This window comes from Lucilia cuprina, chromosome 4 (genome assembly GCF_022045245.1).
Source record: "Lucilia cuprina isolate Lc7/37 chromosome 4, ASM2204524v1, whole genome shotgun sequence".
Lineage (NCBI taxonomy): Eukaryota > Metazoa > Arthropoda > Insecta > Diptera > Calliphoridae > Lucilia > Lucilia cuprina.
The window spans coordinates 14,409,421-14,430,216 of record NC_060952.1 but is presented as its reverse complement, the minus strand read 5'-3'; the positions used below and the strand labels follow the sequence as shown (position 1 = coordinate 14,430,216).

General features: G+C 24.7%; 1 protein-coding gene across 1 annotated transcript in view; it reads right to left on the bottom strand.

The window, feature by feature from the left end:
* LOC124419858 overlaps nucleotides 1–20,796 on the bottom strand; it is a 200,648-nt gene that overhangs the window by 171,152 nt on the left and 8,700 nt on the right. The window contains exon 2 of the mRNA XM_046950701.1: nucleotides 3,230–3,257. The gene's annotated coding sequence lies outside the window, so the exon portion shown is untranslated. The remainder of the gene's footprint in view (nucleotides 1–3,229; nucleotides 3,258–20,796) is intronic.

Genomic DNA, 20,796 nt, shown 5'->3' with positions numbered 1-20,796 from the left:
TTTACTTGGATGGGTCTCATTTCGTTCATTAGCGTTCTATAGAAAAATCTTTCTTTGTTAGAAAATTTTTTTCTGGAAGATTTTCTTTAAATGCGATGTGATCGGAATGAGAAGAAAATTCCAAAAGAAAACATTAACGCAAGTAAACTTTAAACACTAGTATAAAATATAAAACGCATTAAAACAATATTTATATTTTTTGGGCACATTATATGTTCTACACAATATACAAATATTTTTTTCCTATGATGTTTTTTCCTTCTCACCAAAACTCTCATTTACTTGTGTGATGGGCAATATTTACACAGTAGTAGTCTTAGTATCTCCAAGACTAACCACTTATATGACCAACTTACAGAAGTAGCAACTTTAAATGATTGTAACTTACTTGAACAGCAACTATTGTAGCAGCAATATTGAAAGAGAAATTGCAAAAGACACAAAATTGTCAAGAGTGCATTGAATGTGATTATGATGGTCATTATTATAACGATGATTTTATTTAATGTTGATGAGTAGTGACATTTTCTATTCTCCAACCATTTGCTTTCCTCTTTTGACAACAGATTTTTATTGAATTAAATTTATGTTAAGTTCTTAATTCGCAAATAAAACTCACACTCTGATATACTTATAAATAGTTGAATATATACAAGAAAAACTAAATAATTAAAAGATTTTCAAAAGTCAGTTTTAATACAAACAAGACAGCGTTGACAATATCACAGCAACAACAAAACACAAAAAAACGTTATTGTATAATTATGTACTAAGAGAAAAGTTTTCTAATTATATTCAAAATACTCAAAATAAAAAAAGAAAATATTGAATTAATTACAAATTTGTTAGAAAAAAATATATAAAAAATGAGGGGAGGAGGAAGTGTAACTTAACATGGATTTAGATTAGTTATGCATAAAAACCCCTATACTAAATATTTATATTGATTTATATGTAAAAGAATATTAATTTACTCAAGGCTTCCAGATCAGTTAAACATTAATTAATACTGAAAATTTAAAAAAATAAATTGCTCAGAAAATTCTTAGTACAGTATAATATCTATATATTATGGTACATTACTATTTCAATATTTGCAGCTAGTTTTAACTCTATGTAAACCATTTAGAAATGTATATTACAAACTAGTATACCAAACCATTACCATCCTGAAAATTGTAGTAGTACCCAAGATAATTAAATAAATAAATGAATCTCTGTGATATTTAATCTCATTTTTTTTAATTTCTTCTTCTTGGCAAAATAATGTCTCTCTGATGACTTTAAAGCTCTATTGAGTATTGTTTTCTTTACACACACAAACAATATTACAGTATCATAGTTGTAGTGGTAGGTTGTTTGTTTTTTGTGTTTTGTTTACACTTTTCTCTCTCCTACATTCTCTGTCACACAGTCTCTGTTGTCGAGCAAGAAACCCCTTAAGAACACTTCATTATTTGTTGACGTTGATAATCTTAAAAGATACTTGTTGTCAAGGATTTTATGGTAAAATGCCATTTGACCTCGAAGAAAGCTGTTACTAACTTTTCTGTAACCACTAGTAAATTTTTACAAAATTTAAAAAACACTATATAGAATAGTACAAACAAACTATGTATGTTTAAATGTTAAATCAGAATATTAAAATTATAGTGGATTTCTTGAGTGTTTAAAATTAATTATAGTCTACGGTTAAAATATTAGCACCTTCAAATTATTTGTAATTTTTTATTTGGGTAATCTGGGTGGTAAAATATGTGTTGTTTAAAATGTTCTTGGCATGAAAACATAATTACAGTTTTTTGTTTAAATGTACCATTTAAATATTTACGTGTTAGTAAACCATAAATATTTAAACGGATTTTTTGCTTTATTTTCTAATATAAACTCTATGTATTTAAAAAATACATATATGTATATATGCCATAAAATGACCCCTTGAATCGTATATTTTTACAATGTTTATAATTTTTTAGACTCTATTTTAAATGCAAAATTTTATTGAACTATGACTAACGTTATCGAAAATTAAACCACCAGAGATATTGGTAGTGAATGTAAAAAATTTAATGATCTCAGAATTAATTTTACATTGTTGTTCTTTCGGAAGAATTAATTTTGAAAATTCAAAAATTTTGTTAAAGAATTTAGGTTTGTACATATTAGTTATTAAAGTCCATTCTTTTCATTATATTTATAAGTGATTTATGAAATATCAAGTCAATTTCTGAAGGTTTAATAAATTTTATATAAATCATGGTTTTGCCGATTTTTGCAGAGATATCAAAGTGTATATACAAATTTCGGGCTTTGAGAACATACATATTTTGCTGTGGTGACCAACTTTAATATTTTTAAAACCAAACGAATGCATGTGTCCCTTAGCAAGGTTAACATGAGCACACAGACCGACAGATATAGCAAAATTGAATTAGAAAGTGATTTTGAACCGATGATTATACTTTTTATTTTAAATACATATGGTCATCTGCTTTTATCACAGCACGTCAAGTACTATTAAATGTCTTTATATCAGTTCGATTGGTATAAAATTCATGAAAAAGAAGAACAGTATTCCCGCACAAAATGAGTTGATTTTTTCCATGAATATAGTCCTAATAAATATTTAAATTCTTAAAAGCATATCGTCATTGCTTCGACGATCATGTTAAAATTGTCGATTATTTTTTTTTTTATTTCACTATTAAATGCCTTTATTGGTCATACATATATATACTCACTAAATCCCGTGGATATACATTTTTTGCCTTTAAATTACCAAGGCATTTAATCATATCAAGTACAGGTTTTAGGAACAAAATCAGTTTGTTTGGTTTTCTCCCGAAAACCAAACAAAAAACACATAACTGCTTCTGTCTGGACAATGTCGATATATATGAAAGAAAAACTAAGAATTGGATTTTGAAGATATATGGGGCCACCAAATAATTGAATTAAATAAGCAGACGGACAGACATTGGATGTCCGAATTTTTTCACAACTACAAAAAAAAATACCGTGGTTTTTCAAGCTTTTTAATACTCTATTCGACTATACTATTCCAAAATGCCTATTTTCAAAAATGTCAATAGTTATATCCCCAAATTTATTCTTAATACAATGACTTTGTATTACCAATGTATTAAGTCAAATATATTTGAATATTTTATGAATTGTTTTAATTTAAAATGAGACGTTTAAATGATGGTTATATTTTGGTAATACTTACCACTATGTTTCATAACAGAAACTAAATTCTGAAAAGAAAAATAGTTTATTATAGTTGTATAAACAAATTTTAATCTAATTATATAAATAATTATTATAATCAATTGTACAATTCACAATCTGAGTTGTATCGTTATATGTAATGATTGTCAACTGAGCATAAATAAACTACTTTACTATCAATTAACCTCAATACATATCTGCTCTCTCAATTAGTTAATAAATCATAGATAAAACAAATATTGTCATAATAGTAAATATAAAAAACTAAAGCACTTTTACTACTTTTAAATTAAGTTCAACCATGTATTCCCCTCCAAATTCTTATATAAACTCTTGAAATGTTATATAACTTATGGCCTCTAATAGACACATTAAGTGGTTCGGTTTTTGTTTGAACAGTTCGTCCTAAATATTTACACACATATTCTAAATTAACATATTTTAAAAAACATACACGCAATGTTAACTCAATGGAAATATAAGAAGCAAAAATTTTATAAGAGGTTTTCTTATGCTTATCAATTGTATAAGTATTAAAATGCCTTAAATCTTAACAAGAAGCACTCTTATCCATACATACATGCTAAAATGCACAAATACATACTAACGATTCGTCAGGCACTTAAGTTTTTGTCAATAACTGCTGGATCTACTTTCACTATTTACTTGTATACTTTTGTTTATATAGGCAGTATATTGGGAAAGAGGATGATGTAGCAATCCTTAAAACTTAAGTTGTCATTAACCATCAAACTTTTGTGGCCTTTAGTTTAATAAAGACTTAAAGTATTAATTTTATTTGCATAAGTTGATGTTAATTTTTAAAGGCTCCTTCAATTTCTTGATGCTATTGTGTAAAAACTTTTAGGTTTGAAACACGAAACTGTCACCAAAGTCAAAATGGTAAATGTTAAAAGATTGTGTATATATTGTTTATGTAAATTTTCATTGTACATATGTAGAAATTTGATTTCTGTCATTGGTAACCAAATCACTTGAACAAGAATTAAAGCATTTTGGTATAAATTATTGTCAAAGTATTTTTTGGGAGGACTCAAGGTGTAAAAACAATATATATAAGGAGTTAAATAACATTTTTGTAATGTTTCTACATACATATATTTATGTATGGTTGATGTTTATTGAACTCGACCAAAAACTATGTATGATTTTATATTTAATTTTAAAATATTAATTTTAAGAGAACCCTTATAAAATGTTAACTGTTTTAATAAAATGAAGTAAAAAAATTACAATAATAACTAAAAATTACTTATCAAAAACCACAAACATATAAAAAATCAAAATACATACATAAAACTAATTAAAATAACTATAAAACTTTGATTTTATTGCTCCTTTCTTTCCCTTACAATTGTGACATTAATTTCTTTATGACTTACGATAACACACGTTTATTTAATAATAAAGATATTCCTGTTGTTTATTTACTTAATAAAATAATAAATATGTTTCAATTATATGTACATCTACTTCTATAAGCATACAAATAAATATTATCACACCAAAAACGAAACGTAAAAGACAATGAGTTTTAACAGTAATATGGGAAATAAATGAACTGACATTTTAACATGTACCTATATATGTATATGTATAAATTGGTTTGTTTGTACACTAAAACTTTTGTATTATTTAGGAATTTCCCATTCATAAAGTTTATTTGTACATGTAAACAACGATGGCATTTGTTGATTTGACTTTCAATATTAATACATTAATAAGGAACACAAAAAATATATTCGTTTATATTTTATTATTATACGATTTATTTGCTTTGATAACAATATGATTTTGTTTTTTTATGCTAAAATTCTTAAATAATATCACACGCAGACAATCAATTCAATTTATTTAGTCTGTTAGTTTATTCCTGAGAAAAATTAAATATCATAGAAAAATGTTTAATGCTTTTTAGAACTTAGTTTGTGTTATGGGGACTTGAAGTGACGGCAAGGTAAAAAAAGGATATATGAGCAACCTTCATGTTTATTAATAAAAAGCTATACAGTTTTTTTTATATATTAGCAACAGTTTGTTATGTTCATTTAAAAAATTTCAATAATCTTTTAAAAATAATTTTTTATATAAAAAGTATGTTAGCATACATGAAGATACTGGAATAGGGCTTAGGTAAAATAATAAATGGATTTATACCTGTTTTAGTCCACTACGTACTTTGAGCAATTGATAGTCCTATTCGAAATTTTATTGAGTTATCTTAAAAATTTCGTGATAATATTTCAATAAAGGAGAGATAAGCTACGCTCGCTTACAAGTTTATTTTGAATTATTTGATAAACTTTAATGTAACTGACATATATATTATATAATAACCTCTTCATTATAGTACAACAAGGTATTAAAATTAAGTATTATATATAAAACTTATAAAATACAAAGCAGACAAATAATATATAACATTTTTACTATTACTAACTATAATAAAAAAAGAACAAAAATTAACACACTATTTTAACGACCAGCTATACTATCAATAAAATTCTATAATTCTTTATTCACCCAACAAAAAAAAATGAACTAAATTTATTGTCAACTAAACTCCCTTCAAACATTGCTCACTTAAACATGTGTACATTGCGTGCCACCAAGCCATTATCAGTGTGCAACAAACATAAATAATCTGTATTGCAATCACTTTTAAATATCACACTATACTAAATACTGGTTAAAAGAAATCACAATAAAATCTAACACTTTTTTTTACTTTTTGTGTTATTCTTAATAAAATTCGGATTAAAACCAAATTCATGTTTTACAAAGAGTAAACAACAATAAAAACAACGAAACAAACATCAAAAGAATTTTTTATGTCTCCCTTAGTCCTTTTGAATTTACTATTGAATAATAATTTTCAAAAAAACAACCACCACTTTAGATATGTCCGTAATAGAAGAAGACAAAGAGATGGGAAGGGGAAGATGACTTGATTGTGTTTTAATTTTAACTGTAGAATTTTATTAATGTTTTATAATTTAGTTTCATTTATCATCATATTTATGTTAGCATGGCTGTGGTAGCTACTAGGATTATATACAAATTGTTATCAATTTTGTTAAGAACTTTCAACGCTACTTATCCTTCTGTAACCCTTTTCCTTTATAGCTGTGGACTTGTTTTGACCTTCGCTAAGTATATTTTTATTAATACTGTTGAACGTCTAGTGTTTGTTGCTGCTGTCTAAACTCAATTTATAATTTGATGTCGTTCAATATTTGTGTTCTGTTAACCCTTCTATGTATAAGGGTGGTTAATGTGTATATTAAATTTGTCACTGTATATGCAACATTATTAGGACAGACAGAGGTTTTTGTTTTACACATTTTTAATGGTGTTTCTAAGTATTATAAATTTTCTAAGCTGACAAATTTTTAATAGTTTTATATCAAATACTGTTTATATTAGGAGATTTTAATTTATTTATATTTTGAAAGAAATAAGCAAATGTATAAAAATAAAAATTTAAGGGGTGCTAATGTTTAAAGTTTTTAGGGTAAATGGAATATTTAATAAATAAATCAAATAGTCTATAGAATCAATTATAAACTGTAGACTATTAGATTTAATAATTAATTATAGTCGATGAAACCTAATAATGCATTAGACAACATTACTTGTAATATTATTTCGCAGACAATTTCAACAGCTGATTGTTTTTTTAAGTTTTGGGTTAAAAATTTGTAGGCCAATGTTATTTGCCAATTTGATTACAGAATATTAAACCAGATATACTTTGCAATACTTTATATTAGATCGTTTTATATATAAGGCAATTATTAAACAATTTTCATCATAATTAGAAAATATATTTTTCTATATATTGAAAACCTTTTCTGTGAATGTCAAATACTGCTGCCTAAGCTGTAACATAACTGTTACATACTTACATTAAAAAGGCCTTTGTATTGTTGTAGTTTTTTTAGTAGATAATCTATAATTTGAAAACTATTTACATAACCCTTTGCTAAGGAAAGCATACCATTATAAAAATTAAAAAAGTATCCTATATTTTAACATCTAAATAGTTTTTACCTTAAAACAGTTGTTATAAAAAATAAATAGTTAGAGTGAAAATAAGTCCATTATATTCGACCCCACAATTTGCCAAATAATTGTTTGCATAAATTTATCATTATCTTAAACTAGTTGCCTTGGGTAAATGTTTTCAAATTAGGGTACTTTATATTCGTGTTTAATCAACGAAAGCCTAAAAGACACATTTTCCTCAATTGCTTGTTTATCTTTTCGTTGTTTTTAGGTTTAAGTACACGGATTAATTAGCCAAAGATTTATGTTAAATTATATGAAGAGAAATTGCCAGTCGGCAATGGAACGAGCATTCAGTTGTTTGGTTGTGTTTCGTTAAGACTTTGCGGTTAAAATGATAAAACTCAAATTAAATACGCATTTAATTAAAATTAATAACAATGTACGGTGTACATTGTGTACAATATAAATTTACCCTTCTGCTTAAATATTTCAAATGGCAAGATATTTTAGATAGATTTCAAATAAGGATTAATGGTAAAATAAATTTAAAAGTATTTAAAAAATTAAATCATAACATTGATATTTCGCAGCGCATTAAAAGAGATTTATTTAAATATAATAAAATGGATTAAAAAAATTTTAACTTAAATAATTTGAGGTATAATTTGATGAAAATGTCAAAGGTCATACAATTCTATTATTTCAAGGACAACTGATTATTTTATTCTGGTGAATATAAAAAGACTTAATATGTTTACTGGAATTGTTTTATTCCCATATGTAAATACTGACCATACCATACCATACATACATATGTATTTACCAACGCATTTTTAAGCTTAATTTTATATTTTAACAGACTTTGTTCTTTTGACATTTTTTTTTACTATATATATAAATAAATATAACAATTTAGGCCACAAAACATTTTTTAATGACAACATGCCAGACTTAAAACAAAATATTTGTAATTTTCATGTCAATGTCAAATATTTGTTAACTGTCTGCAATTTTTTAAAGATTTATTCCTACTTTGTGATGATTTCCTACACAGTTATGATTAAACGGAATCTAGCATGTAGTAAAATGTGTGTTTGAAAACATTTTTGGTATATAAAGGATTAGTATTAGGTGAGCCCGAATTGTGTTTATATTTATATTTAAGTTTATTTAAAGTTGAAACTTGCTTTTTGAAGCGAAAAATAAAGAAAAGGTTTAAGTTTTCATTAGAGAAAAAAAAACAACAAAAACGTTAGTTCGAAAAAATTGGAGACTTTGAAGTAATAGCTATCAGAACTCCTTTGGACAATTTTTGTAAGACCAATAGTTGAAAAGTTACGCGCATTTTAAGAAAACCCTGTATGATAAAAATGCCCAACTTTGATCCACTCTAAGTCCGGCATTTTTGGACCGATAGCACTGAAAATTTGTGTCTGGCCTACTATCTAATAGTATTAACCTTGGTGTAAATTTCGTTGAAAACTTGCACTAACCCTATCAATTAACAATGAATACTTCTATTCGGTTTGCGTTATTTAAGTAGAAGAAGTATAGGAATGACTTATTAATCTTTACAAATATACTTCTCTTAAAGAATAGTGTTTTTATAGAAATCAGCATAGACATTACATTACTGCTTTTTTAGTTTTGTTTTATGCTATGATTACTTGATTAAATTATTTAGAAACAAATTCCATAAAATTAAATTACAGTTTTAATAATAATTTTAAAAATATATATTGTATTAATTTAAAAATATGTACAATATTATTGACAATAACTTTTAACAAGTATTTTAATGATAACGTGATATTTCCTACAACTCTCCATTATTTTCGCTTTAAAAATATTGAAACATAAATTGTCAGCAGTTATTAGAGCATAAATATTTTAAATGTATATTCATAAATTTTTTATATGTTTTTGAAAATTTTTATTGAAATATTTAATGAACCATCAAAATACTATGTAGCCATATTGTGATATTTACTGCTTTTTTTCCACAACTTTTTTTAACAAAAAATCAAAAGTTAAATATAAAATGCTATCAATTGTTTACACATGCTTAATTTATAACAATACCAATATATGATTGACAATTTTATTTCATTTCAATTTATTTATTTTATTTTTCTTACATAAGTACTACATATTATTTGTATTTGCTGTTTTTTTTTTTTTTTGTAATAAATAATAAGTTAAGCTTGAAAAAATGCTAAATAAATACATACAAATAAAAAAACAGAAAATTAAGGAAATGAAAAATAAACTAATACATATAAATGCTCAATGAGCAATGATATTAAATACTTGTTTAAATATAATATTAATGTTGAGGGACAAATACTTCATCATGTATTAATTTTTATATACATACTTTTATTTCAATAATTGTAGTTTAAATATTTTTTAGAAATTTATAACAAAATTATAAAATTGTATAATAAATTTTTTTAAAAACTTAATAAACACTCTTTTAATGAAACTAGTATAAAAAATTTTACTTTTTTTAAGTGTAACTATAACACTTTCTAATTGGGGTAACACGGTTTAAATACTTTGAACAAACAATTTTTTGGCAAAAAAACCCTAACAAGTTTCCCCTTATAATTTATGAACAAATATTAAAAAATATTTTGCATAACTTTATTTAAATAACAAGAATGAATGAAGAGTCGAACATGGCCGATCATATGATACCCTACAGCAGCAAAGATGTTTAAGTAAGAATTATTTTTGAAATAATAAATCATTTGATTTGATTTTTACCTTAATTCTGATATATTTTTACTTATTGCTGACAAAACAAGAAATGGGAGCTAGATGAAGAGAATGTGTTAAATGTTATCTTATTATCCTGAAAAGTGCGACCTGTATCGCGCTCACATGCTTTACATTGAGACGTATACAGAAACAGACAGACAGATGGACAGACATGATGGACTCAGAAAGTGATAATGAGCCGGTTGGTATACTTTAAGGTGGGTGTAGGACCAATATTTGTTGGTGTTAGAAACATCAGCACATACACATAAAACCCTCCCCACTATAGATGTGTAAGGTATAAAAATACAGAATAAACATAAGACATTAAAAACTAAGTCTACAACAATTTTTTAATACTGCACTGGCCAAATAAAGGTTTATTATATAAAAATATTTATATATCAAAATCGTCGAAGATATCTTTAATACATAAATATTTACTAAAACGAAAATTTGACTTTAATATTAATAAACCCTTAATAAAGGTTTAATATTATATACCAAATTAATATTGCGTATATATATATATATATATATATATATATATATATATTATATATATATATATATATATATATATTATATATATATATATATATATAATATATAATATATATATATATATATATAATATATATAATATATATATATATATATTATATATATATATAATATATAATATATATATTTATATATTACAGTAACAAATCTAACATATGCCTGTTTTCATTTCATATGCATAGAAAAGAAAAAAATATTTTTTATATATAAAACTATATTTATATATAAAAGTATATTATAAAATATTTTGCATAAAAGCCACAGTAGCAAAACATATAATATGAGACAACCGCATGCAGATTCACTACTCTTTATTTGTTTATTTTTTTTTCATTTTTAGTTTGCATGTTTGTGTATTAGGGTAGTCTCTTGGAATGGAATCAGAAAAATGAACACGTTGTCCCTATTTTGGAAGATTCATATTAAAGCCTTAATACATTACTGGCTAAAGAGAACTTGATTTTGAACAAAAACCCATTTATAATTAATTGACAAGTCAATATTTTTAAAACTTTACCATGTACGAAAGTACTGAACAGGGACTTGAAAAAACAGTAACGAGTGCTCTTGGTTTTAATTAAGCATACATTGCTATATTTATATAATATGATAAATATCTTTAATACAGAAAAGTTTTTCTTAACAAATCTGCACTGCTTTAATATCCAATGTACCAGTTTTTACATTTTATTTACATTTTTTAATTTCATATGTTGAAAAAAAATTAAAACAATTATTACAATACCACAAACAGGTCAAATTTAAACAAAAGAAAATAAAAACATAAAAATTTACTCACATAACAAACTTGGTATATCAAAGGAAAAACATAGAAAACAATTTTTAAATAAACAAAATACACAAAAATAATACAAATTTTTCTGGTTTCTGCATCATGGTATTGCCGGAAACAGTAATACAAAAATATGAAATAAAAATAATAGTAGCAAGTTTAAAAAAATGTTTATTTATCATATTTAAATTGTTTGACAAATGTTGATTGTTGGGAGAAAAATTTTACTGACAAAATTTTGCTTATTTATAATCTAAAACAAAATTATGAAAATATATAGCAGCTATCCCACTATTTATTGCATTATACGATTTTAAATATATTGAATTTAAGTACTTATTTGCGATCAATTGCTTGTTTGTCAGTTATCTTTAAAGGCTGAAATAGCCTTTAAAGATAATAAAAATATAATATATATTTTAGAAACCAAAGCAAATGTTTTAATACAATACACTATCATTAACTCTTTCAGTCTCAAACTGTCCTTACTTAATATGGAAGGTGCTAAACCTCCCTAAACAAAGCCCGTCCATTTTTATCCCGAATGATCACATGAATACGAAATGTTCACAAGGATGTCAGCTCACTCTATTCAATTCAAATGACACCCTTATAAAATTCCGCGCATTTTCTTCCTAAATCTTCTCATGGTTTAAGATTCTATCTCAAATAGTATTTATTTCATATAGAAGGTAACGCCCCCTTATTGCCAGCCCACCCTTTTTTAACATTTATGTTTATACTAAAGTACCACCGAAAACTGATGGTTCTAGCTGTTATTATGACTCAAATATTAATTTAACATTTTCTTATATGGGAGTACCATACAAAAGCTTTAACACTTGAAGTTTCTCAAAGGCCAAATTTAGACATTTTTATTTATTTTCATGAATAACATTTTTTCAATATTTGCCACTTAATTTTACCTTATTTTTCATGGACGTTTTGGTTGATTTTCTTGCTCAAAATACAGCTTAAAGAGCTTTGTGTTTATTTAGTGGAATGCATAGGAAGACATCGATCAAGTTGTGTCATTTAAAACTAAATTGCGCATAAATATATAGAATTCAATAAAACCAACACATTTCTTGCATTTCAGATTTTTTTTAAATTTCTTTCCTTTGTTTTTTTAATTATAGCCTCAAAAAATTAAAAAAAAAATAATTAGAACCTAATATTTTAAATTATATTGACAATATTTTTTCCATAATATCTATAAATGTACATAAACTAAAATCAATAAACTGATGACACCCACTACATTGTGTGTTTAGCAACTATTTTTAAAACAAAGCAAAATAATAGACAAAAAACAACAAAGCCAATACAATGTTTGTTTGTGTTGGTATGTATGTATTAAAATTGTATATGTATACAATGTTTACATTTTTAACAAGCCTTTTACATTTTATAGAAACACATCCTGTATACATTGTTTTATATACACCTACTTTTATAGGAAATAAAAACATTTTTAAGCTTTTGTCACATATAAAGAAAATACTATATAAAAGCACTTTGAAAAAAATATGGGCGTTTTTTTTTTAATTTTTTTAATAACAAGACTTATACAAACATTGGCGACGACGCTGTAAAATAATGTTAGAATTACGTCTTTGAATTTTTAATACAAAATTTAACTTAATTGTTATAATTATTTCATATTTAAGAGATTTTTTATAATAATAACAGTAATAACAAGATAATGTTTATTACTTCTTTCAAAATGTTAAAATATTTCAAACAAAATTGTACATTAATTTGTTTAAGTGTATAAATACATAGCAACAATATCAAAACATTATCGGCAAATAGCAAATAACACAAGCAACAAAGACAAAGTTTTGTTGTTGTTTGTGTATTTAAGTAGGTGTATAAGTTTGTATATGAAATTGTAAGTGTGTTTGTTGTTAGTAAACTTTTTTGCAATGATATTGTGAAAAAATAAAAGCATATATATAAAAAATATATATACGTAAAAAGTTTATACTGTAATACAAACTAATACCAAGTTATTGATATGAGTGTATATTAGCAAAGCCCACTAAAAATATAATTTTTAAGAAAAATCTTACAGTTGGAAAAAATATGTCATCTTAAAGTATCAGTGAATACTTATGACATAGAAAATTTTAACATGATCTAACTATGTAAATAAAAATATTACTATATATAATCGGAGTCAAAAGCTTTTAATGGATTTTTTGTGCTACAGTCTGTCAGCACTAAAGGACAAACTTGTTTTATAGATCATATTTAGGTAAAATAAAACTTAATCTGCTACATTCTCTCGCAGAAAAAGTAGTTTAGATGCATCAAATTAAATTAATAATTACTTAATTATTAAGACGAAAAAAACTTAAAGAAATTAGACACACAAATATATTGCTCATTTACTACAAGACCGACATAATCCAAAAATAGTCTTTGAATGCCTAATGAAATGTTACTATGATTTAAATATTTTTTAAACAAAACAAGAATTTTAAAAATTTAAACCTGACTCAGATAGCGGATGTTTCTCATCTAAATTAAAACTTAATTTTTATTGAATTTTCATGAAATTTCACACTGAAAAATTTATTTGAAATTCAATATATCTAATCAAAAGATCTTAGTATGTTTTGTAGTTATCTGTTTAAAAATCCAAATTCTAGTCAAAAACAAAATAAATAATATAATCCTTATTGGTTCCAAGACAAAATAGTCAAAAAAAAAAAACTGTAAAGAAATATCAATCAAAGAAAAATAATAACTACAAATTCTAAAATTCTAAGAATATACATAACATTTAATATTAATATTCATGCCACAGAAAAGAAATATGAACAGAACATACGACAAGATACATATACATATCATTCGTCTTCGGGTCATGTTAAGTTTTAAACTCCAGAATAAATCAATAATCTTATTTTTTAGAACTACACTAATGTACATATTAATATTAACGTAAGTACATATTTATATGCAATATTCATATTCATATAGTCCTTGTAAATGTACAATTTTTCTAGTAATTTTTATTTTTTTCCTTGACTCTCATATCATCTATTTTTTTTTAATAGCTCCCACTCACATTATATTCAACAATTTTTATATATTGTATTTAAATAAAAGGAAAAATCCTTTTATTTTACTGTAGTATTTGGTTTACAGATCATTGACCGTAAATAAATGTTTTCATTCATTGTTTACTTCAATTCATGAATAAATGTGTAAATGTATATATGTGTAAAGTGTAATCATAAGAAGAGGGCACAAGTGTGTAAAAATATTAAACTGTATCGGTGCATGTAAAAGTCTTGTCTACATGTACATACATTGAACATGTGTGTATTGTTAGTTGTGTGGTAATGGTATCGGTTTGGTTTGATATTGGTTTTTAATAAAATGTAAGTTTTTATATGTACATATATGAATATTTTTTAAAAATCTTATTTATACATACTTACATTCTTATACAATTATATTTCTTTTGAGACATTTTACTGTTTGGTATTTTCAATTAAATCTTCATTAAAAACAGTCATTTTCTGATAATTAAATATAATTATGCGATTACCCTGCCTGCATTCAATATAAATATGTTTACACATACATATATATAAATATTTTCATATATACACTCTATAAGTACTTAATACATATGTATTTATACATATAAGTAAGTACATATTTGGTAATTATTTAATATTTTTTTTGCGTTGGACTTCTTTTCCTCTGTTATTAAGTTCAGGAAACAGGAAGAAACAATGTATTGCCATGGTTGCCTTTTATGTTTGTTTGTTCAGTCGTAATTATTATTGAAGTTATTAAAAATGTATTAATAATATTTATTTGTCAAAAGTGAACATTATTAAGAAATCGTTGGGAATTTTGTACTTTATAAGAATCTTAAAATGAATACAAATGAAAGTTCATTAACGACAAAATTAAATTTCAATTAAGTATTTTTTCTTGTTGAAATGTGGTTGTTTAATTTTTATATATATAAAAAGTCTGATTTCAATTAAATTTAATATGCAAAATTTTTATACATATATGAATGTATAATGAATAAAATAAGATTATATACAAGAAACATATTTATATCAAATGTGAAAGTATTGAGTCTTTGTGAAAAGAACCAAGTAAAAGTGATTTATTTGGTTATTTTGGATCTTAATTATACCCTACACTAATATAGTGCACTACTATGGTAACTTAAAATATTGGTCCTAAAGCTTACAAAGAGTATACTAATCGAAATTATTTTCTAATTTAGTCTGTCTGTGTACCTATTACCCATGGAAAAGTTGATATGCATGTGAAAATAGATTCTACTTACAACAAGTCTGCGTACTCCGATTTTTATTATCAGCTCTTATAAGGACAAAAGGATTTCAAAATTTAAAGAACAATTTCAAACGCAAATTTAAAATATTTATATATCTATATTGTATGATGCTTATATTGGAATCAAATGGACATTTCTTTTTTAAACCTGATGAATTGAAATAAATCATATTATTTTGAAGTATAAGTTCTCAGATTATTTGATGTTATTATTATATAAAGAACAACTTTTTTATATAAATTTGTAGTTCCATCTTTTTACAGGGCCATAAGAGCAGATCATGAAAAACTGAGTACACATAGTTAATACTAATGGTCCACAGTTTCCTGTACATATAGATTTTTTAATGTTAGAAAATGACTGAGGCACGATTTTATAGGTCTTATTTGGATGGGTCACATTTTATTTACTTACGTGCCGGAAATAAATTGAAAAATATTATCTTATCTATCTAAAGATATAAAACATGACGAAAAAAATAAAGTTAGTAACGAATTTCCAAAATAGTTTGCATTTATCTTCATCACACTATATATTGTATACATACGGTGTGACTAAGTTCACATATGTATGTTAAAAGTATAAGAACAATTATAGGCTATTTCGAAATATGAACCAAATCTCAAGCAGGTGTAATTTAAGCAATTACAATAAATACCAATATAAAGTAAAAAGTTTAAGTTTTGCTTTAGATCGTTACAAATACAAAGCATACATTCAAAAACACATATCTAAACGATTGTTAAAACAATTTAGAATTTGTATCATAGTTATTTAAAAAAATTAACTCATATGCAATATAACAAAATAAATCTTATTAATTAGAAATGTTTACACATACTTTCAGATAGTTTAAGGATCTTGAGAAGCATATGTGTCATTAAACAGAAAACGTGCTTCAAAGCTTATGCAAAAAATTGAATTTCATTTATATTGACAGTAAAGTAGGTTAGGGAAGTTAAGATACACACCTGTTCTTTGGAAATTTGCTAGACAGCAGAAGTTAGATAGTAAATTAAATAACACAATTTTTCATAAAAAGATTATTTTTTATCTGTCAAAGTGTTAAAAAAAAGTATGAATGTATGTATTTGTGTACGTCTTTACTATTGATCGTTCAGAAAAAATACATATACACGTACATATTTTCATAAATAAAACTATTGAAATATATTTTTTATCTAAATACGTGTTTGTTTACCTGTATATAAAAATATACATATTTGTATCCTTTTCTTCAAAAGTATGTTAATGTTTCTGTACATGCATGGATACATGTATGCAATTTGATATTTGATGTGTTATGTTGAGTGCGAGATTTCTGACTTCTGTCTGTGTATGATGCAATTGTGGTTGCAACTATGACGATTATTATATTGTATGTCATCTGAATGTAAAAAGTTTTTATTTTTAGTTTTTTACATATACATATATAATCTGCATAAAGTATGTCTGAATTCATGTTAGTATTGGTGTGTACATTTACAACTAAAATTACATATTTGAATGCTATGCAGGGGAATTCAAACATGTAATAAGCTTAAGTGTATGTGTGTGTTTTGGTTTATACAATAAGTAAATTCAAACAACAACACCAAAAATAAAAAAGTAACACTTACATTCATAGAAGTTGCACTAGAAAAAAATTCTACATCCGCATCCGCTTTATTTAATGCTATGTTATTTCGTCAGTTTTTCTATTTCATTTCTGTTTAAATAAAATATTTTACGAGGATGGATATACATATGAGTAATATTTTAATATTTAAGCATATATTTTAAAATAATATATATGCATAATATGAATAAAAAATTGTCTAAAATATTTAAGTTTTTCTATAATTATTGCTCACTCCTAATAAGAAGAGCATCAAGATGTGAATACAATTACTACTGTTGTTATTACATATTGTACATACATTTGTGCGTTTGTTTTTGTTGTGTATGAATGTGTAAATATAAAAATTCCCTTATATGTATACTATGTATGTATAAACATACAAACAATTCGTGTTTCATAACAATTTTCATGACATAGTTTTGCTAAGTTATAGAAATTTTCAGTTTCATATAAAATATATGTTTGTCTATCTGTTGTATAATTTGAATTCTATGTTTGAATAATATCAATTCGTACGATCTGATGCAGCTATTTTTTGTTTTTCCTTTCTCTTTCTCTTCATGCAAATTTTAATACCATTTTAAATGGTTTGTTTAGTTTGTTTTTCAAATATAAAAAAGTTGTTATAAAACTTAAATTATTCTGTTTTATATATATAAACATATATGTACATAGATTTTGTTTTTCATATGAAAGGGATTTAGTTATTAAAATTATTTTAAGTACTTTATAATCAGATGTTTTCTGACAATACAAATAAGAACAATAACTGAATGAAGTCAACAAAATCCAATTACACACATATGTATATATGATAGATTTAGTGCTTGCTGATCGAAACGTGTTTTAAATATTTCTAACAAATATATCAAATTCGAGCCATGACACAGTTAGTGGAAAACCTTTAAAGCTAACAAGGTTAATTTAAGGGGAAAATGTACATATATAAAAATAGCAATCGTATTTAAAATTAGATAACATTTTTTATCTATAAATGTAAAAAAAATTATATAAAAATGAAGGATATAAACAAATCTATTTTTGTATAATCCTAAACAAAGCTTAAGCACCAGTTGAGAACACTTTATAGTTAAAAACAATTTATTCTGCATTGCGTAATCTTATATAATATATATATATATATACATATTATGTAACATTTAAACACAGTTTCTGAAAGATAATGAATTATGCAGTTCATAATAATAATTTTTTTAATGAATCAATTATTTATAATAAACAGATTCTCTATCGACTTATACTAATAAAATTTCATAGAAAAAATTTTTCTATGAAAAAAAATATTTATAGTTCTCTTTTTTCAATCGATCCTCATAAAATTAAATAGAAAATGATTGTTGAAAACAAGCATTTTTATGTAAAATTTCCGAATTTAATTATGAGAGTTTAGTCCTGATATTTAATTATGCAACGAATTTCAAAGTTATACTTAGAGCTGTGATATCTCTACGTTACAAAATAAACAAACATAAAATTAGAACTTCAGATCTCCTTATATTCTTATTTCAAGAGAATCTTGAGGAGAAGCTAGGTGAAATGACTGACCAATATTGCTCATTTTCTATACCAAACAAAATTCATCAATTAATAATATTTTTCCTGCTAGAGCATTTCGTTGAAACACTACTGTGCATTTAATAAACATATGGCTTTACATTGCTTAGGATCCATTATTTATGCTTTGTTAATATTTTGTTTTGTCGCAAATGGAATGACAAAATCAACATACCCCTCATTTTATATGATAGTATGAGTAATATTTAAAGATGTATTGTATATTAAATATACGTTTTGGTTAAGTAGATGCGATGAATAGAGATGAATTTTATTCTTACCTACTTTTAAATTATAACAGACCCAAAATAAATCAGTTAAGGGTACCATTGAAGTCTATCTGCTATATTTTCGCATTAAGTTTGTGAAAATAAATTCCAAATAAATTAAATGTTTTAAAAATGCCACTTTAATAGTCACATGTAGTGCTTAAAATAACCACATAGCAGATTTCTGACGAAATGTAATGCTGAAAGTGTCCGTTTGCATTTAATGACGCAGAAAATATAAAAAATGTTACAAAAATTACATGCTATTCAAAACAACAATTAGAGCTTTGGTTAAACAAGAGATCAGTGGCTTAGTGGTAAGAGCTTCTAACTTAAAATTGAAAGATTCCAAGTTCAACCCTGCATGGGAATTAATTGCTCCTTTTTATTTTTTAATTTTTGTTGGAAAATTTGAGCTACTGATATTAATTGAAACATGATATGTATAAGGTGTCAATCGGCCACTCGCAATGTTATCCGCATGTTAAATTCAACAGTAAATAACTTTCATAGTAGATTGAAAATTCACTAGTGGTGATTCTAGTTTGACGTAGCCTGCAGTACGTCAAACTAGTTCGACGTACTGCAGGGTATTTTCATAAACAAAATTCAAAATAGATAGATCTAAAACGACCTATATATGTTCATATAAATATTCCAAAATTCACATAAAACTTGTTTCACATATTTTTATGACTTTTTTAAAGAATAATTATTTTTTCAGTTTTAGTTTGATACTTTCCAAAGGTTTACGCTAACATGAAGTTATTTCAAAAAATGTATTTTAGAAGAGTTAATTAAAAGATTTATGAACAAAATATTAATGGAATTGACTAATACCACATTCTCCGAAATGGAAATCCGAAAATATTAGTTATGTATGTTTAATTATATTACTTGGTATGGCACTAACAATATATACTATTTTAATTTAAAAATCCCCAAGGCTGTTGTAACTAATTATACACATGTAACTAACTATACACATGTATTTTTTTACACTTAAATCTATTCTATAAAAATAAGACTAAAAGTAAATCTACAAAAAGAAAAAATCAAATTTTTTTTAATATATTTTCTAAAAAAAGTTAAGAGATCTTAGAAATTCAGATTTGCCTACACTTTACAATATAATCTGCAGTAAATTGAATATTCTATGCTTTTGATCTAAATGAAAATGAAAAAAATGAATTTCGTTGTGTTTTCTTTGTTCAGACAACAACGTGTGGTAAAGTATTTGTTGAAGTATTATTTCAACAATAATACTTTTCACGTTATTTAAATATACAAGTGTTTGTGTATGTATAGAAAATAAAACATATATTTGTATATACAAGCACATGTGAAGGAAAATAAGTGATTGTATATGCATCTACCATATTTATAGATATAATACTTCACAACAAATAGCACTCATATCTGTAAAAAAATTTATTAAAAGAACCATTTAAGTTTAAGCTTTATATGTTAACAAACATGTTGTGTAAATACACCATAAGTAAGATGTAGTAAAGATATTAAATAAGCTAAAAATGTTGAGTTTAAAATAAAATAAAAAAATTCACAAGCAAACCTATTTTAACCTCAAATATAAATCTACAAATCTAAA